At 40.7% G+C, this 15,773-nt stretch overlaps 1 protein-coding gene across 1 annotated transcript in view; it reads left to right on the top strand.

Moving 5' to 3' along the window:
- The first annotated feature begins 13,555 nt into the window (after nt 1–13,555).
- DHX9 (DExH-box helicase 9) overlaps nt 13,556–15,773 on the top strand; it is a 51,389-nt gene continuing 49,171 nt past the window's right edge. Inside the window, exon 1 of the mRNA XM_047839737.1 lies at nt 13,556–13,691. The gene's annotated coding sequence lies outside the window, so the exon portion shown is untranslated. The remainder of the gene's footprint in view (nt 13,692–15,773) is intronic.

Here is a 15,773-nt window from a genome sequence, read left to right as displayed (position 1 = left end):
TCAAATCCTCCCTGGCTTTTGAGCCATGGGTTACTGTGGCAACACATTTAAAACTAAATCTTAGAAGAATAAGATACCGTGACTTACTATTTTGTAAACAAAACCAAGCCTATGGGCAAAATGTACATCCTTACTGGGATATTCTGGGCTGGTACATTTTGTCCCTCAGAGGTGACACATCACTTTTTGTGCTCTGGGACATACTGATCACTGCAGCTTACCCTGGATTCCTTATTTATATAACTCTTGCCATTCTTGCTCTAGGTGGGGTCTCGTCTTTCCAACCACACATAGGTGTCGTGAACACAAGGTAATTTTCAGATGCTTGTTTTTTTTTTTTTTTTCAAAGAGAAAAACAAGTTTTAAATATGGTATATGCCAAGTCCTGAATCTCGTATGCTTATTTATCTATTCTTTGTAGATACTTTATGATGTAGATTAATGATGTTTCATCGAATTTCTAAAATGCTCTTCATTGTAAGATATCATTTGATATACCTCTGAGGAAGAAAAAAACGCTGATAAAGTAGGACATGCCATCTCATTCTAGAGATATCAAAATGCTTTTCAAAGTGTATTTTAGAACTGATACAACAGAGCATCGTCCCTTTTTTAAAATGAGGTAACTATGGCAAAGAGAAGTTTAATATCTTAAGGTCACACATGGTCTGTGGCAGAGCCAGAACAGGAATCTTGACTGGGTGGAAACCAGACTATATTCCACACCAAGAGTCTTAAAAACGTATGTCCACTTTTAACAACACCTCTTAGCTAGTGTTATCCCTAAGATTCAAGCCCAAGGGCCTACTGATATAGTGGAGAGTTGGGTTCAACATAGTATGAAATGACAGATGGTATGGCATGGTTGTATGAAAGGCAGGGTCACCTCATGGTGAGGAGTATGTGCTCAGGTCCAAGCTGTGTGGGTTCAAGTCCCGGCTCCACCACTCTCTGTGTATGACCTACAACATTTCATTTAGCTTCTCAGTCTTTCAGTTATCGATAACATGAGAATTATAATATGTATTACCTGTCTCCTGGTTATTATGAGGATTACACCAAATAATGCATATAAAGTTCTTAATGAATATTGAATAGTGTCTGGCACGGCATTCACACAGTGAAGTACTAGTTTTTGTAGCTATCCAAGGCATTCATATATACTCTTTATACAACAGAGAAATATTACATCACTGCTAAACCTTTTAATGAATAGCTGGCGAAATAAAGTTGAAAATGAGACTAAACCCAAGGCAAGAACTGCAACAGAAATTTGCATTTATTTTTAATGAAGCCCAGATTATAGTGCCACTCTCAGGTTTTTTCCTGGGTTGGGAAGTTTTACTGTGTTTCCATCCAACCATAGACGGTAGGAAATGAAAGGTATCTGTGGGTTTTTCCACAATGAGATACCACCTCACACCTGTCAGAATGGCTAACATTAACAGCTCAGGCAACAACAGATGTTGGCAAGGATGCAGAGAAGGGGATCTCTTTTGCACTGCTGGTGAGAATGAAAACTGATGCAGCCACTCTGGAAAACAGTATGGAGGTTCCTCAAAAAACTAAAAATAGAACTACCCTACAACCCAGCAATTGCACTACTAGGTATTTATCCAAGGGATACAAGTGTGCTGTTTTGAAGGGTCACATGCACCCCGATGTTTATAGCAGCACTATCAACAATAGCCAAAGTATGGAAAGAGCCCAAATGTCCATCGATGGATGAATGGATAAAGAAGATGTGGTATATATATACAATGGAGTATTACTCAGCAATCAAAAAGAATGAAATCTTGCCATTTGCAACTACATGGATGGAACTAGAGGGTATTATGCTAAGTGAAATTGGAGAAAGACAAATATCATATGACTTCACTCACATGAGGACTTTAAGACACAGAACAGATGAACATAGGGAAGGGAAGCAAAAATAATATAAAAACAGGGAGGGGGACAAAATAGAAGAGACTCATAAATATGGAGAACAAATTGAGGGTTGCTGGAGTGGTTGTGGGAGGGAGGATGGGCTAAATGGGTAAGGGGCATTAAGGAATCTCCTCCTGAAATCACTATATGCTAAGTTGGATGTAAATTTAAAAAAAATAATTTAAAAAATATATCTGGGGGTGCCTGGGTGGCTCAGTTTAAGTGTCTGACTTCAGCTCAGGTCATGATCTTGCGGTTCGTGAGTTCGAGCTCCGCATCAGGTTCTGTGCTGACAGCTCAGAGCCTCGAGCTGCTTTGGACTCTGTCTCTCTCTCTCTCTCTCTCTCTCTCTCTCTCTCTCTCTCTGCCCCTCCCTGTTCATGCTCTGCCTCTTTTCCTCAAAAGTAAATATTAAAACATTTAAAATTTTTTTAAAAAATCGTTCAAAAAATATGTCTGTGGGTTTTTGAATGAGCTGTGTGTAACTATTTGGAACAGGGACTAACAATTAGAGAATGCCTTGTGCTAAGTGATTTGAGAACAAGCAGGTCAAAGAAGTAAGGTAAGAAAAGGGAAAACAATGAGTCATCATTATTGAAAAATGTGTGTATAGGGAGGTATGTGACATGACTTTGTATTAAAAATGTCACTCTTGAGACAATATGATAAGTAGATTGGAAGACAGAGACCAGGAACAGGTAAACCATTTGGTGGCCTATTGCAATTGGCACCCAATGGTGAAGCCCTAAACTAAGGAAGTGGCAGAAAGGAATGAAAGAATAGAATCTGAATATAGAAGATATTTGTATTTGTTATATATTCTTTGTAACAAATCACCCCAAAACTTAGCAGCTCAAAACTGCAAACATTAATTAACTCACATAGTTTTTGAGGGTTGAGAATCCAGGAGCAGTTTAACTGGGTGGTTCTGCCTCAAGTTTCTTTTACAACCTTGTAAATAGCAGTCAAGCTATTGACCAGAGCTTCACTCATGTAAAGGTTCAACTGGAGCTGGAGAATCTGATTCTAGGTTCACTTAAAAGTAGTGGGCAGGCCTCAGTTCCTTCCTGGCTGTTGACCAGAGGCTTCAGCTTACTTCCTCTGGAAAGAGAGAGAAAGAATGGGCCAAGAGCCCAAAACAGAAATAATGGTCTTTTAAAGAAATCTCAGAAGTGACCTACCATCCCTTTCTGTATGCTATTAGTCATACAGAAGACCAATTCTGGTACAATGTAGGATGGGACTAACAGGGTATGAATTCCAGGAGGCAAGGACCATTGTTGGCCATCTTGGAAGGTTGTCTACCACAATGCTGAAGGAATCAGAATTGACACCCAAGAATCAGAGCCTGTGGGACATGATATAGAGAGGTCCACCAAGCATGTATATATGTTAATTTGAAGCTCAAAAGAAGGTTTGGTTAGGAGATAGAGGTTGAGGAAATATCAACATAGAGATGGTAGTTGAAGCAATGAGAAGAATAAGATTATCCAAACAGAGTATACATAGAGGGCTAAGAAGAGAACCTAGGCATGACTGGCATTTGGAGTGCCTATAGAGGAGGTGGCATAGGAGTCTGAGACGGAATGATCAGAGATATGGGAGCACAGCTGTGCTCAAAGGAACTCCAAATCCTCAAATATGATGGGTGGTAATGTTCAGAACATTTGCTTGGAGAAGAACATAGGGTTCAAAGGAAAATAGACAGCAAGGTAACAGCCTCAAAGGACCAGAGCCTCCCAACCACCACCGAAGGCCTCTTTGAAGTGTAGGTAGTCCTGGAAGCTCAGCAGTTGGGTACTGTGCGAGGTACCACTCTCAACCACCCCATCACAGGCTGAGCCCCAGGCTTAAGGTAGCTCAGAAGCAGCACAACTCACCATCAGGCTTCACAAGCTGCAGGGAAGAAGACTGGAGCTGGAAGACCAGCAGCCACCCAACTCCTGACTCAAGGGAAGGAAAGACTCAACCCAAAACAGCTGAAGGACCTGCCCAGACTAGGGCCACTGGTAAGTGGACAAGTGGTCAGCAACTGGCTCTGGCAGAGTATGGGATTGGGGGGAAAAGGCCCAGATTTGTCACATTTGACAATTTCTGTGGTCTAAATATTCCCACCATGGTGATATCAAATTACAACATGACATCAACTGGCTTGCAAACTTCTTGGAGATGGAACAATTGGCTCTTGGGAGCATGACTCTAATACTTTATATATTACTGTTTTAAGTTTTTTACTACTAAATTTACATATGCATTATTAATTTTATAAATTATATGTGGCCAGTTAAATATAATTTAAAAAATTATATAAGTAAATTATTTTTTATATAAAACATTAGCCAACCAATCATACCCTAGAACCCAAATGACTCTCCCTAGAGAACATGACTCTCCCATAGGATTCATCTGGACCAATATGTATGACCACACTGTTCTGTTCAATAGCAGATACCCATGGTCTCATACCGCAAGCCTGGGGTTCGATTCCCGATGAAGCACAACTCCTGGCCACTCAAACAGTGCTACTTGCCACATTCCAGGAAGTAGGCCCATCGACAAACCGCTCTCAGGAATCAGAGCCTATCTCCTAATTCCTTCCTGCAAGTTTCTTCCATGCATTCCCGCCTGTTGTAGATTCTGGGTCTGGAGTTCCTTCTTGTCCAGCAAGAAAGCGGGACGTAGGATTAAAAATGTGAGAGAGGCTGATGTCCGGGGAAGACAAGATTAAGGGTCCTTGCTCCGTTTTTATTAGGATCAGAAGGCTTACAAACGTGGTGTTGGACGTGCACAAAGAGACAATGAAACTGTGAACATTAACTCATGGGCATGAGGGAATGAGGGTTTTGAAAATAAGTGGTGTTAGGGGTTTGGTTTAATACAAAACAAAATCCTAGCGCCCTGCAGGGAAGATTGTTTACAGTTGTTTACAGCAGACATGAGGCTGTTTACCCAGACTGTTCTAGGGGACAAGAAAGAGCCTGCTACCTCAAGGTCAACAAGGCATCTTTCTTTTGCTAATTAGCTCAGCTTTGGGCAACTTCGCCCTGCAGAGGTCTATAGCTCTATTTACCTGTTTACCTAATTTGGTCCTTCCTTCCTGAGAAAGCAGCTTTCCGCTATAGAACCAAGTTGGGGGGGGAGGGGCGCTTCCACCCTGAATACCTAATCTTGTTTACCCCATATTTGAATGTTTTCATCCTGAGATTCCCTATTTCTATGCATTTGTCCTATACAGGGACCTTTGCCCCACTTTACCTATTCTTGATTTACCTAATCTTGTTTACCCAAACTTTGGTGTGTACATCCTATGGCTTTCTAATTCTTTATGCCTTGTTAACCCATCAGTGCAGGCTCAGGGAATTCCTAAACTTATTCCCCACACCTGCCCACGCCCTTGTTAGCCTTCCAGTAAGAAAACCATCATTTGCTCTCTGATTATGGACCATTGACCAGCCACTTAAAACTCTTCAAGCTTAGCATCATAAAATTTGTTTACTCTTCCTAAGAGCAAATAGGACCACAGTCTTTTTAATGTTCTACCAAGAATGTGACCACAGAAATGTGAGATAATAACCAAATGTTGAGTTAAGCCACTAAGTTTATACTAATGTGTTACGTAGCAATAGAAAACTAAACTTTAAGACAGTTTTGTGGAAATGGTACATTCGATATATATTCTTTTTTCCTTTAGCCTCTGAATTTCTTCTTAAAAAAAGTTGTCCAAGGTCTTTTATGTTCTTTCAAATCATGATCAGAAGACTCAACTATTTCTAAGCCCTCATTATTGATGATAGTTGGATTAAAGGCTACAGGGCTGGGGCCACATTTAAATATTAAATATTGCTTTGATGGAATTCTAATACTGCAAGCAGTTCAAAGGGCTGTGGTTTCCCCCATTGCAAACTAAAATTAAAACTAAACGCAGAGAAGCCAAAGACTTAATCAGGAATGTCCATAGCAACTCTATTCACATTAGCCCAAACTAGAAATTACTCAAATGCCCATCGTCAGGAGAGTGGATAAACAAATTGTGGAATGTTAATAGAACAGAGTACAAACAGTATAAAAAGTACTGCTAGATCTAACAACATGGATGAATCTCAAAAGTATTATGTTGAGTGAAACAAGCCAGATCCAGAACAGACCACGATGCCACTTTTATGAAGTTGAAGAACAAGTAACATTATTGTCATAAAAGTGAGAATGATAGTTACCACTGAGAAAGGACACAAGATAACTAACTGTCTGGATGATAGAAATGGTCAGTATCTGGATTTGGGTGGTAGTTCTATTGGTGTACATATAGGTTAAAAAAAAAAAAGAAAGGCTATCCATTTAAGGGTTTATAATCTTTACATATGTAAATACCACAATTAAAAGATAGGGACCACAATTAACTGAATTAATTATGCATGAAAATTTGGGGGGCGTTCTTTCAGTGTAGTCTGTATATAATTGAAAGCATGGTGATCTGTATACCCCCTTGAGAGAGTTCAGAAAAGACCATGCTTGCAGCCCACAGGAGAATCACAGACTTTTCTTACAGGGGATTGACTAAAAATGGATCTGAAGGAATGAAATAAAATGCAAAAACTATGGCCACTAGGTCTGCTTCCAAGGGAGGAATTAGGATCATGTGGGGAAATAAAGCCATTTATTCCCCCAACATCCTCTCCTTCAAAATATCCAGTTATCTGTACCACAGATCTTACCTACTAAGAGCTTAGGCCTTTATCATAATTTGCCTTGGCCTGTGGTAGAGTTTCTCCTCTGAGATGTCTTGTCTTAAACCGACAGTCTTTGGACCTTCTCGGCTAGGAAGATATGGGTTCAAGGCACTTTGAGAACAGAGACACTGTACTGTTTTAAACGTCATCCAGCCCTACATGACTTGTTACCTCTTTTCCTCTTTACAGGGGGATATAAGAGTCTGTAATGCTCTTCTCCTCATTCTTACATGACTGTCTTCTTGTCTGCCATTCAGATGTTAACTTAAATACTACCTTCTTGGAAATGATATTTTTAACCATCCAAGTTTAAAATAGCCACCCAGTCAAATTCTATGTCAGCATTATATTTAATTCTCTGCATAGCATTTGTTACCAGTGAATATTTTATTCGCATCCATGTTAATTGTCTCTCTGCTAAAATGCAAGCTTCCTTGAAGCTGTGGCTTTATGTCTTCATTGGTGTTAGGGAGTTTCACTTCAGACATTGCATTTTCTCCATGCTATCTCTCTTCTACTTTTGAAACTTTAATTATGTGTACAATAGAACTTTTCACCATGTTCCACTCATCTTTTAGGTTCTTTCATGTATTTATCGTTTGTTTTTCTCTGCAAGGTCAATGTGGATATCTTCTATTGATCTATTTCCAATTGATGAATTCTCTTTCCTGCTGTGTACAATCTATTACCTCATTGAGTTCTGAATTTCAGTGATTTCTATTTTCACTTCTAAAATTTCTATTTGATACTTCTCACTTACTCCAGCTCTCTGTAAATCATCTTCAATGTTTTCATCTATTTTTCCTTTTTTAAAAAGTTTATTTATTTATTTATTTATTTATAGACAGAGATAGCATGAGCAGGGGAGGGGCAGAGAGAGAGGGAGAAGAGAGAGAATCCCTGGCAGGCTCTGCATTGTCTGCACAGAGCCCAACGCGGGGCTCAAACTCACAAAACTGTGAGATCATGACTTGAGCCAACACCTAGAGTCAACACTTAACCGACTGAGCCACTCAGGCTCATCTATTTTCTTGAGCATATTAATCACAATTTTTATAAAGTCTCTGATGATTTCAGTGTCTGGATCATTTATGGGAGTGTTTCTCTTATTTTTCTCTTTTTTAAAAGTTTAAAAAAAATTGTTTAAGTCTATTCACTCATCCATTCTGAGAGAAACAGAGAGTGAGTAGGAGAGGAGCAGAGAGAGACGGCAGAGAGAATCCCAAGCCCCATGTGGGGCTCAAACTCATGAACCGTGAGATCATGACCTGAGCTGAAACCAAGAGTTGGATGCTTAACCAACTGAACCACCCAGGCACCCCATCTTATTTTTTTCCTCTTGATTTTCAATCATTTGGCCTGTCTCCTAGCTTGCCTGGAGACTTTTTTTTCTTTATTGAATTTGGGAGATTCTATAAAAAATTTTACAAGTTACAGGTCATTCTGACAGAAGAGGAGGACAGAGCACTTTGGTCCAATGAGAAAGTACGATGATTCAAGGCTGGTTCTCATTCCCCTGAGTTTGTCCTTCCTTCTAGAATGTACTTCTGCAGGGGGTATCAGATGAAAGCCTGGCCTCTCTTCCTTGGTCCAGGTTTTGCCTCTCTAGTATCATTAGGCTCCAGAAAGCTCTACCTAGTTTTTCAGCCTCATAGCCTCTGTTTTCTATTTGGCTTCTTGATCTCTTGCCCTAGGCAGGTTAGTTAGGAACCAGCAAATGCATCAAAGTGCAAAGTGATTCAAAAGCTCTGCTCTTCCCTCTTCCCCAGGATTTTAACTCCTCAGATATTAGCTGCCTTACTTCTAATGCTTCAAACAGCAGTCTTGTTTGGATTTTTTTTCCCTTCAGATTTTGGAGTTGTTATTGGCAGGAGAGTCGGTCTGATAAAACTACTCTATCATACTACACAGAAGTCATCTCTAAATGCAAGCTCTATGAGAAAAGGATGTCATCTGTCTTATTTATGGCCATTTCCTCCAGAACAGTGCCTAGTAAAAAAAAATTTTTTAAGCCCTCCATAAACATTTATTTTAATTAATATAAGTAAGAATTAGACCCTAAAAAAAAAAAAAAAAGAATTAGACCCTATATCTGTCCTTGACATCTGTATCATTTACAGTCTTGCATATCTATCCAAGGGAGTCTAGAAGCGTAGATGTTTTCCTTCTAAAATAATTCCCCACCCACATTCCCCCCCCCAATACAATAGACATCCATTCTACTGTGTTTAATGCGTAACTTTTAAAAACATTTTTTTGCAAAACATCTAGTATCATTTTTTTTGAAGTTTTTAAATTTATTTTGAGGGTGGAGGAGGACAGAAAGAGGGAGAGACAGAATCTCAAGCAGGCTCTGTGCTGTCAGCCCAACACAGGGTTTGAATCCACCAGCTGTGAGACCATGACTTGAGCTGAGATCAACAGACAGATGCTCAACTGACTGAGCCACCCAGGTGCCCCTAGTGTCATTTTAAACTGACATAGATAACTTATTTTGTTCCTTTTTTTTTTTTTCACTAACCCTACCCTACCCTTAAGTTCTGTGTATATCCAATTCATTTCTTCTGACCGTTGCATTAGATTCCATGGTTAACATCCACTGCATTTTACCTGTCTAGGGAAGAACATCAAATTGCCTCTAACTCCCTGCCAACGTGAATAATGCTGTAATAAACATATCTTAAATGTTCTCTTTTGGACTTATGTAAAACTTTCATATATATCTATATATCTATAGACTTATATATATATATATATATATATATAGACTTATATATATATATAATATATATATAGACTTATATATATATATAGACTTATATATATATATATAATATATATATAATCTATGTAAAACGTATGTAAAAACTTATATAGATATATATATCTTATCATATGTGTGTATATACACGTATACATACATATACACATATATGTGTATACACACACATATACACACATACTTACACACACACACACACACACACACACACACACACACACATGAGCAGACTTGTTTGGTTTTACCCATACAGATTGTTTGAGTAAGTAGTACCTGATTTCTCCCCAGAATGGCTGTATCAGTCTGCTTTTTTACAAGCTGGGCATGGTGAACCTTATATCCCAACATCATCACCAACATTTGACAGTATTCACTTTTCTAATGTTTGCTGATCTAATGGGCATGTGGTAATATCTGATTATTATTTTAATTGCATTTCTCCTGGTACTAACACTTTTGAGCATCTTGAATATGCTTAGTGACCTTTTGGTTTTCCTTTTCTGACATTGCTTCTTGTCCCCTGCCCATTTTTCTGTCAGGATTGCTACATTTTTCTTGTTGGTTTGAAGGAGTTTCCTGAATAGTTCAGAATAGTTAATCATCTCTTGACAGCCTTAAACATCTCTTGACAACCTTGAACATCATGAATATCTTCCCCAACTCTGTCAACTATGCAATAACTTCATTCATGGTGTCCTTTTTGAGCAAATATCCTTAATTTTAATATAACCAATGCCTTTTGTTTTTTTCATGTGGTTTGTACTTTTGAACTTTTCCTTAAAGGGACTATTTTTTTTTTTTTTAGTTCACTCATTGGGGTGCCTGAATGGCTCAGTTAGTTAAGTGTCCAACTTCTGCTCAGGTCATGATCTCCTGGTCCGTGAGTTTGAGCCCTGCATTGCAATCTGTGCTGACAGCTCAGAGCCTGGAGCCTGCTTCAGCTTCTGTGTCTCCCTCTCGCTCTGTCCCTCCCCTACTCATGCTTTGCCTCTCTCTCAAAAATAAACAAACATTAAAAAAAATTGTTTTAACTTCATTTATTTTGAGAGAGAGAGAGGGCATCCACAAGTAGGGGGAGAGGCAAAGAGACAAGGAGAGAGTGAATGAATCCTAAGCAGTCTCTGTGCAGTGCAGAGCCTAACATGGGGCTTGACCCCACAAACCATGAGATCATGACCTGAGCCGAGATCAAAAGTCAGACACTCAACCAACTGAGCCACCCAGGTGCCCGTAAAGGAATTATTTTTTATATATCTTTCCCTGAAACTAACATCCAGATTCTGTGGATGCACTTGTGAGGGTGGCAGACGAATTTGGCCCACAGGATAACTTGGATTGTATACCCTCCTGGAATGCAGAGAGCACCCAACTTGTCTTCCTCCTTGGGTTTTGCCTTTCTGTCCGTCACTTTCACTTCTTTTACCCTTTTATATGTTCTTAATGTAAACCTACCAACTTTAACATAATTTATTCTGGTTTTAGAAGTGAAAAGGGTGTAAACAATTCTCGGAGGACCCTGAATACAAGGACCCTAGCCTATTCAGCATTATAGGCCACTTCCTAAGACTCTCAAGTCAAGTTACCCCATCTATCAGGAAGTCTCTAACAGAACAAAACAAACAAAAAAACTTCCTGTCTGAATGCAACATTGTATATGGTAGTAGTACAGGAGTGTTGAAGGTCACAAGTGTCATTGGTGTTCACAAGTTATGAGTGCGTTCAAACTTTACCAACACTGACTTCCTCAAGACATCATAACTCTGCTTAAATTCTAGTTCTGGTCCCTGGCGTTCTTCTTCCATTCCCCCAACCCCAACCTTCTGCTTATTTGAGGAACAGAGGAAGAGTGATGAACCAAAATATTCTCCCTCATTTCTCATCATCCATTTCAACTATAGGTGTCGGTAATAACTGTCTCATTCTCCCTGGAAGAAACTTTGCCTCAGTCCATTGGGTTGGCAGAAATAACAAATGACATGAGAAACTTTGCTGGGGTTTTTTTCCCCCATACACTCCTCAGATTGACTTTAATAAATATCTTTATAATCTTTATCTTCTACCAAACTCAGGAACCAAGTCAACTCTTTCAGAAGTTATTTCTAGGGGCGCCTGGGTGGCTCGGTCGGTTAGGCATCTGACTTCGGCCTAGGTCACGATCTTGTGATTCGTGAGTTCAAGCCCCATGTCAGGCTCAGTGCTGACAGCTCAGAGCCTGGTTCCAGATTCTGTGTCTCACTCTCTCTCTGCCCCTCCCCTGCTCATGATCTGTCTCTCTCTCTGTCTCTCAAAAATAAATAAATGTTAAAAAAATTTTTTTAAAAAGTTATTTCTAGGTAATAACTTAAAAACTTGAAAATAACTTAAAAACTTAAACATAAGAATAACTTTAAAAAGGTAAATGTGAAATATTAAGTGGTCCACTCACACTGCTCTATCCTGCTTTGCCAACCTCTGTAGTCTTCTAGATAGTCCTATACTGGAAACATCTAGTTGTTATACTGAAATCTGACCACACTCTACTTCTGGAGCAGGTTTCGAAGCTTCATTTACAAATGTTAAGATGTTGGAGGGTGATAGTTGCCAACAGCAACCTACAAAGGTAATGCTAGTTATGGTCACCAATCCACTGGGGACTCTAGGTCTCAGGAGGAGAGCAAGGCCCAAATTAAGAACCAACTTAATAACAAAATTCTTCATAATTCTTGGAAGCTAAAGATACACCTCTGAAAATTTTATTTATACTTGACATATTGTCATTTTTGCTGTATTCGTTATCTAGTACAAAACATTTGCAATCCACGTGTGCTCCTTGAGTTTCCTTTATCATAAATAACTGTCAGGCACCCGCTGCTTTAAGCACCCTGAAAGGTACAAAGAAATAAAAGATGAAGATCTTTCTCTGAATGATTTTACTCTTAATTGAAGAGAGCAAACACATGAAGAAAAGAAAAAATAAATGCTAAACTTATTCTAACTGTAGGAGCAACAGGGTTTTAGAGGAATTGATCACTATTAGCTAGAAGAATTAAGAAAAAAAGCAAGAAGGGTGCCTGGGTGGCTCAGTCGGTTAGGCCTCAGACTTCGGCTCAAGTCATGACATTGCAGTTCGTGAGTTCAAGCTCTGCATTGGACTCTGTGCTGACTGACAGCTTGGAGCCTGGGGCCTGCTTTGGATTCTGTGTCTGTCTCTCTCTGTCCTTCCCCCTCTCTTTCTCAAAAATACATAAACATTAAAAAAAAAAAGAAAAAAAGCAATAGAAGAGGTGAAAAGTGAGGATGGATAAGATATGATGGGCCCATACGATTGTTTAGTCTGGAGTCTCTGGAACAACCCAACTTGAAATATTTTTTTTTTTTTATTGTTGCCTTCACGGGAAACACTAGAGTTCAAAAAGGTAACAATGACTACTACAATATTTAAGAATACAAATTAGTCCAAAGACTCTGAAGACAAACGAAATATTTTTTGTATTGTTGCCTTCATGGGAAGCACTAGAGTTCAAAAATGTAGCAACGACTACCACATTATTTAAGAATACAAATTAGTCCAAAGACTCTGAAGACAAAAGGTTATCCAATTTAAGCAAAAACAACCTTGCAGGTTTTATCCACTCATTAAGCTGGTTTTTACTGAGCGCTTACGATTTGCCCCACACAGCAGTGAGTGGCCTCAACTAGCCAGGCTAGTTTCCTCCCTTCACAGCTACTGAACACATACTATGTCCCAGGTACTGAGCTAAACCCCTTTCATATATATGCCATCTAATTTAATTATAAAAGTAGCACCTAAGATTCGAGGAAGATATCCACCTATCTTCTAACCATTTATCTGTCATCTACTGAAGGTCCTATGATAGAGACTATGAAACATTTTGCTACATCAAAATGCTACAGATCCCCAACTCTCAAAAACGTTAAAAGTGGGTAGCACAGCACGGGAAGAATTGTGGCTGGGGCGCAGTAGGCCCAGCGCTGCAGGCCCAAAGCAGCAGATCAGATCTCCCTGGCGACGGGACGCTACCCGGGGCGAGGGAGCTGCAGCCCCGCCCCTCCCCCCGGGCGCCCTCGGTCCCAAGCTCGCTTCCTGCGCACGCGTACGCGCACTGGCCCCGCCCCACTGGCGACGCTGTCGGAGCCATTTCGCCGCCGCCTCCGAGCGAGCTGCGGTGTTTGCCCCGGGTTTCTCTGAGGAAGGCCTCGGTTGCGGACGGTCTTAAGAGGGCTGTGTTTTCTGGCACCAGGAAGAGAACGCGGTAGGGAAGAGACGTCCTTGCCACCCGTTGGGGGCGTGGGGCCCCGCGCTCCTGCAGCCGGGCTTTGTTGCGAAGCGCGGGCGGCTGTGGGGGATGGGGGAAGGGGTGAGGCGCCCGCCGGGTTCCCGGATTGCGGGTTGCACGCGGCTCGCCGCACCACGCCTGCGCTGTCCGGGTCCGCTTTGTGGACCCGTCTTTCCCCCAGCGATTGCCAGCCCGGTGTCCGAAGCGTTCAAACCCTTCTTCCTCCTCCGGTCTGCGCGTGGCGGTGGCGCTGTTGCAGCCTATTGAAAGGGGGGAGGGAATCACGAGGTGGTGAGCCCGCCATGATGCCGCCACACACACTCAGGGCCCTCCATTCATTGTGGCAGCAAATATTGGGCGCTGTCCTGCGGGCTGGGTGGTAGAGCCATAAACACGTGGGGCACAGTCCCTACCCCTCCCCCCGCAAGAAGGTTTCTGTCGTAGTGGGAGGCAACGGGGAAAAAAAGCGTCTGCGGGTTTCAGTAAAAAGATTCGAGGAAATGGGAGGTGGTGTCAAGGGAGCTACTTTCATTAGGGTGGTAAGAGAAAACGTTTCGGAGGAGGTAGACTTTTGAGCTGATATCTCGGCCCTTAGGTTGAGAATGCGTCAGCTATAAAGATGGGGAGGAAAAGAATCGCAGAGGTAGAAGGAATTAGCGCTTGAGAGCAGAGATGGGGAAGAAACAAAGAAGGCCATGTTACTGGGGTATGGTGGGAAGGAATTAAGAATAGATTTTAGGGCGGCCACAGTGGAAGCAGGAATCTAGAGCTATGAGATCTAAGACGTTGTTGCAGCACTCCGGGTGTGCAGTAGTGATGGCCGGAGACGGAGAGAAGCGAATGGATTGCAAACATGTTTTGGAGGCAGAAATTGCGTAGTAGATCAGGAGGCAGACTACCTGGCTTGGAATTCTGGGTCTCCCGGTTAGGGGCTTTGTCTTCTCTGGGGCAAGGTATTCTTTGTCTCTGTTTATTCTTCCCTAAAGGAAGATAATAATAATAGTCTTATCTGTACAATTATTCTAAGGGTTAAGGAAGATAGTTCTTGTAGATGACCCTCTAAGGTTACTGCCTGGCGCATGCTGAGGTCTCTCAGCGGATACCTATGGAGGATCTTAAGGGAGTGTATGACTCCCAAGTTGTGATAGGAGTAACTTGGTAGATAGCGGTGCCATTTTGGGATATGAAAACACTTGGACCTAGGGAAGGAGGAACAGATTTGGGGAGGAAACTTAAATTCTGATTTGACTGGGACGTCAAGTTAACATATGCACATTAGTGCGACTGTTGGATGAACTTGATTTTGGAGCTTAAATAAGAGAAAAGACTAAATTTTCAGTGTATATTTGGGCATCATTACAATACAGTTAATATTGACTATAATGGCGTCAGATGAGACTGCTGGGGAGGAAGGAATTTGATAGTGTAGTCCTTCATATTTCATGTTACTCATTCACCGTGAGGGCTTGTTTTTTTAAATTAATTATTCAGGGGTGGAATTTACAGATAGACCTCATGAGCTTTCCACAGCTTTTCAGTCAATAGGATTTCCCCAGGGTTCGTTTGTGGCTACAGAATAAACAAGTTTATACTAGGGTCCAGTTTTATGACATTAGATTTAGGTGCTAATAAAATACACTTAACATTAACCGAAGACAGGTGTAATGCTAGTAATAGGGTTTTTTCTCGCAGCAAACTAATTTTATTTGCATATTTTCTCTAGATCTAAATTTGGTCTTAGGTACTGTATCTTATTTTTAATTTAGAATCAGATTTTAGACTCACAGGCGCCGTATCTTTTGCTGTCTTTATAAACTGGACTTAGGGAGAGTGCCAACATGTATGGTATGTTGCACTTCAAGAAAACTTAATGTCCTCAAATTTTAATGAATAACAAGGCCTAAAGGAGAAATTTGGTGTTTAAGTTAATAGATTACTGTTTTCAGATCAAGTACTGAATTCTTGGTGTAATATATAGTGTACAACTTGGAGGATAGTCTGCTAGGAGACATACTTCAGAATGACAGTAAACTGATGTATACGCAAACTGATTGATGA

This window comes from Prionailurus viverrinus, chromosome F1 (assembly GCF_022837055.1).
Source record: "Prionailurus viverrinus isolate Anna chromosome F1, UM_Priviv_1.0, whole genome shotgun sequence".
NCBI lineage: Eukaryota > Metazoa > Chordata > Mammalia > Carnivora > Felidae > Prionailurus > Prionailurus viverrinus.
This window is presented reverse-complemented; position numbering and strand designations above follow the sequence as displayed.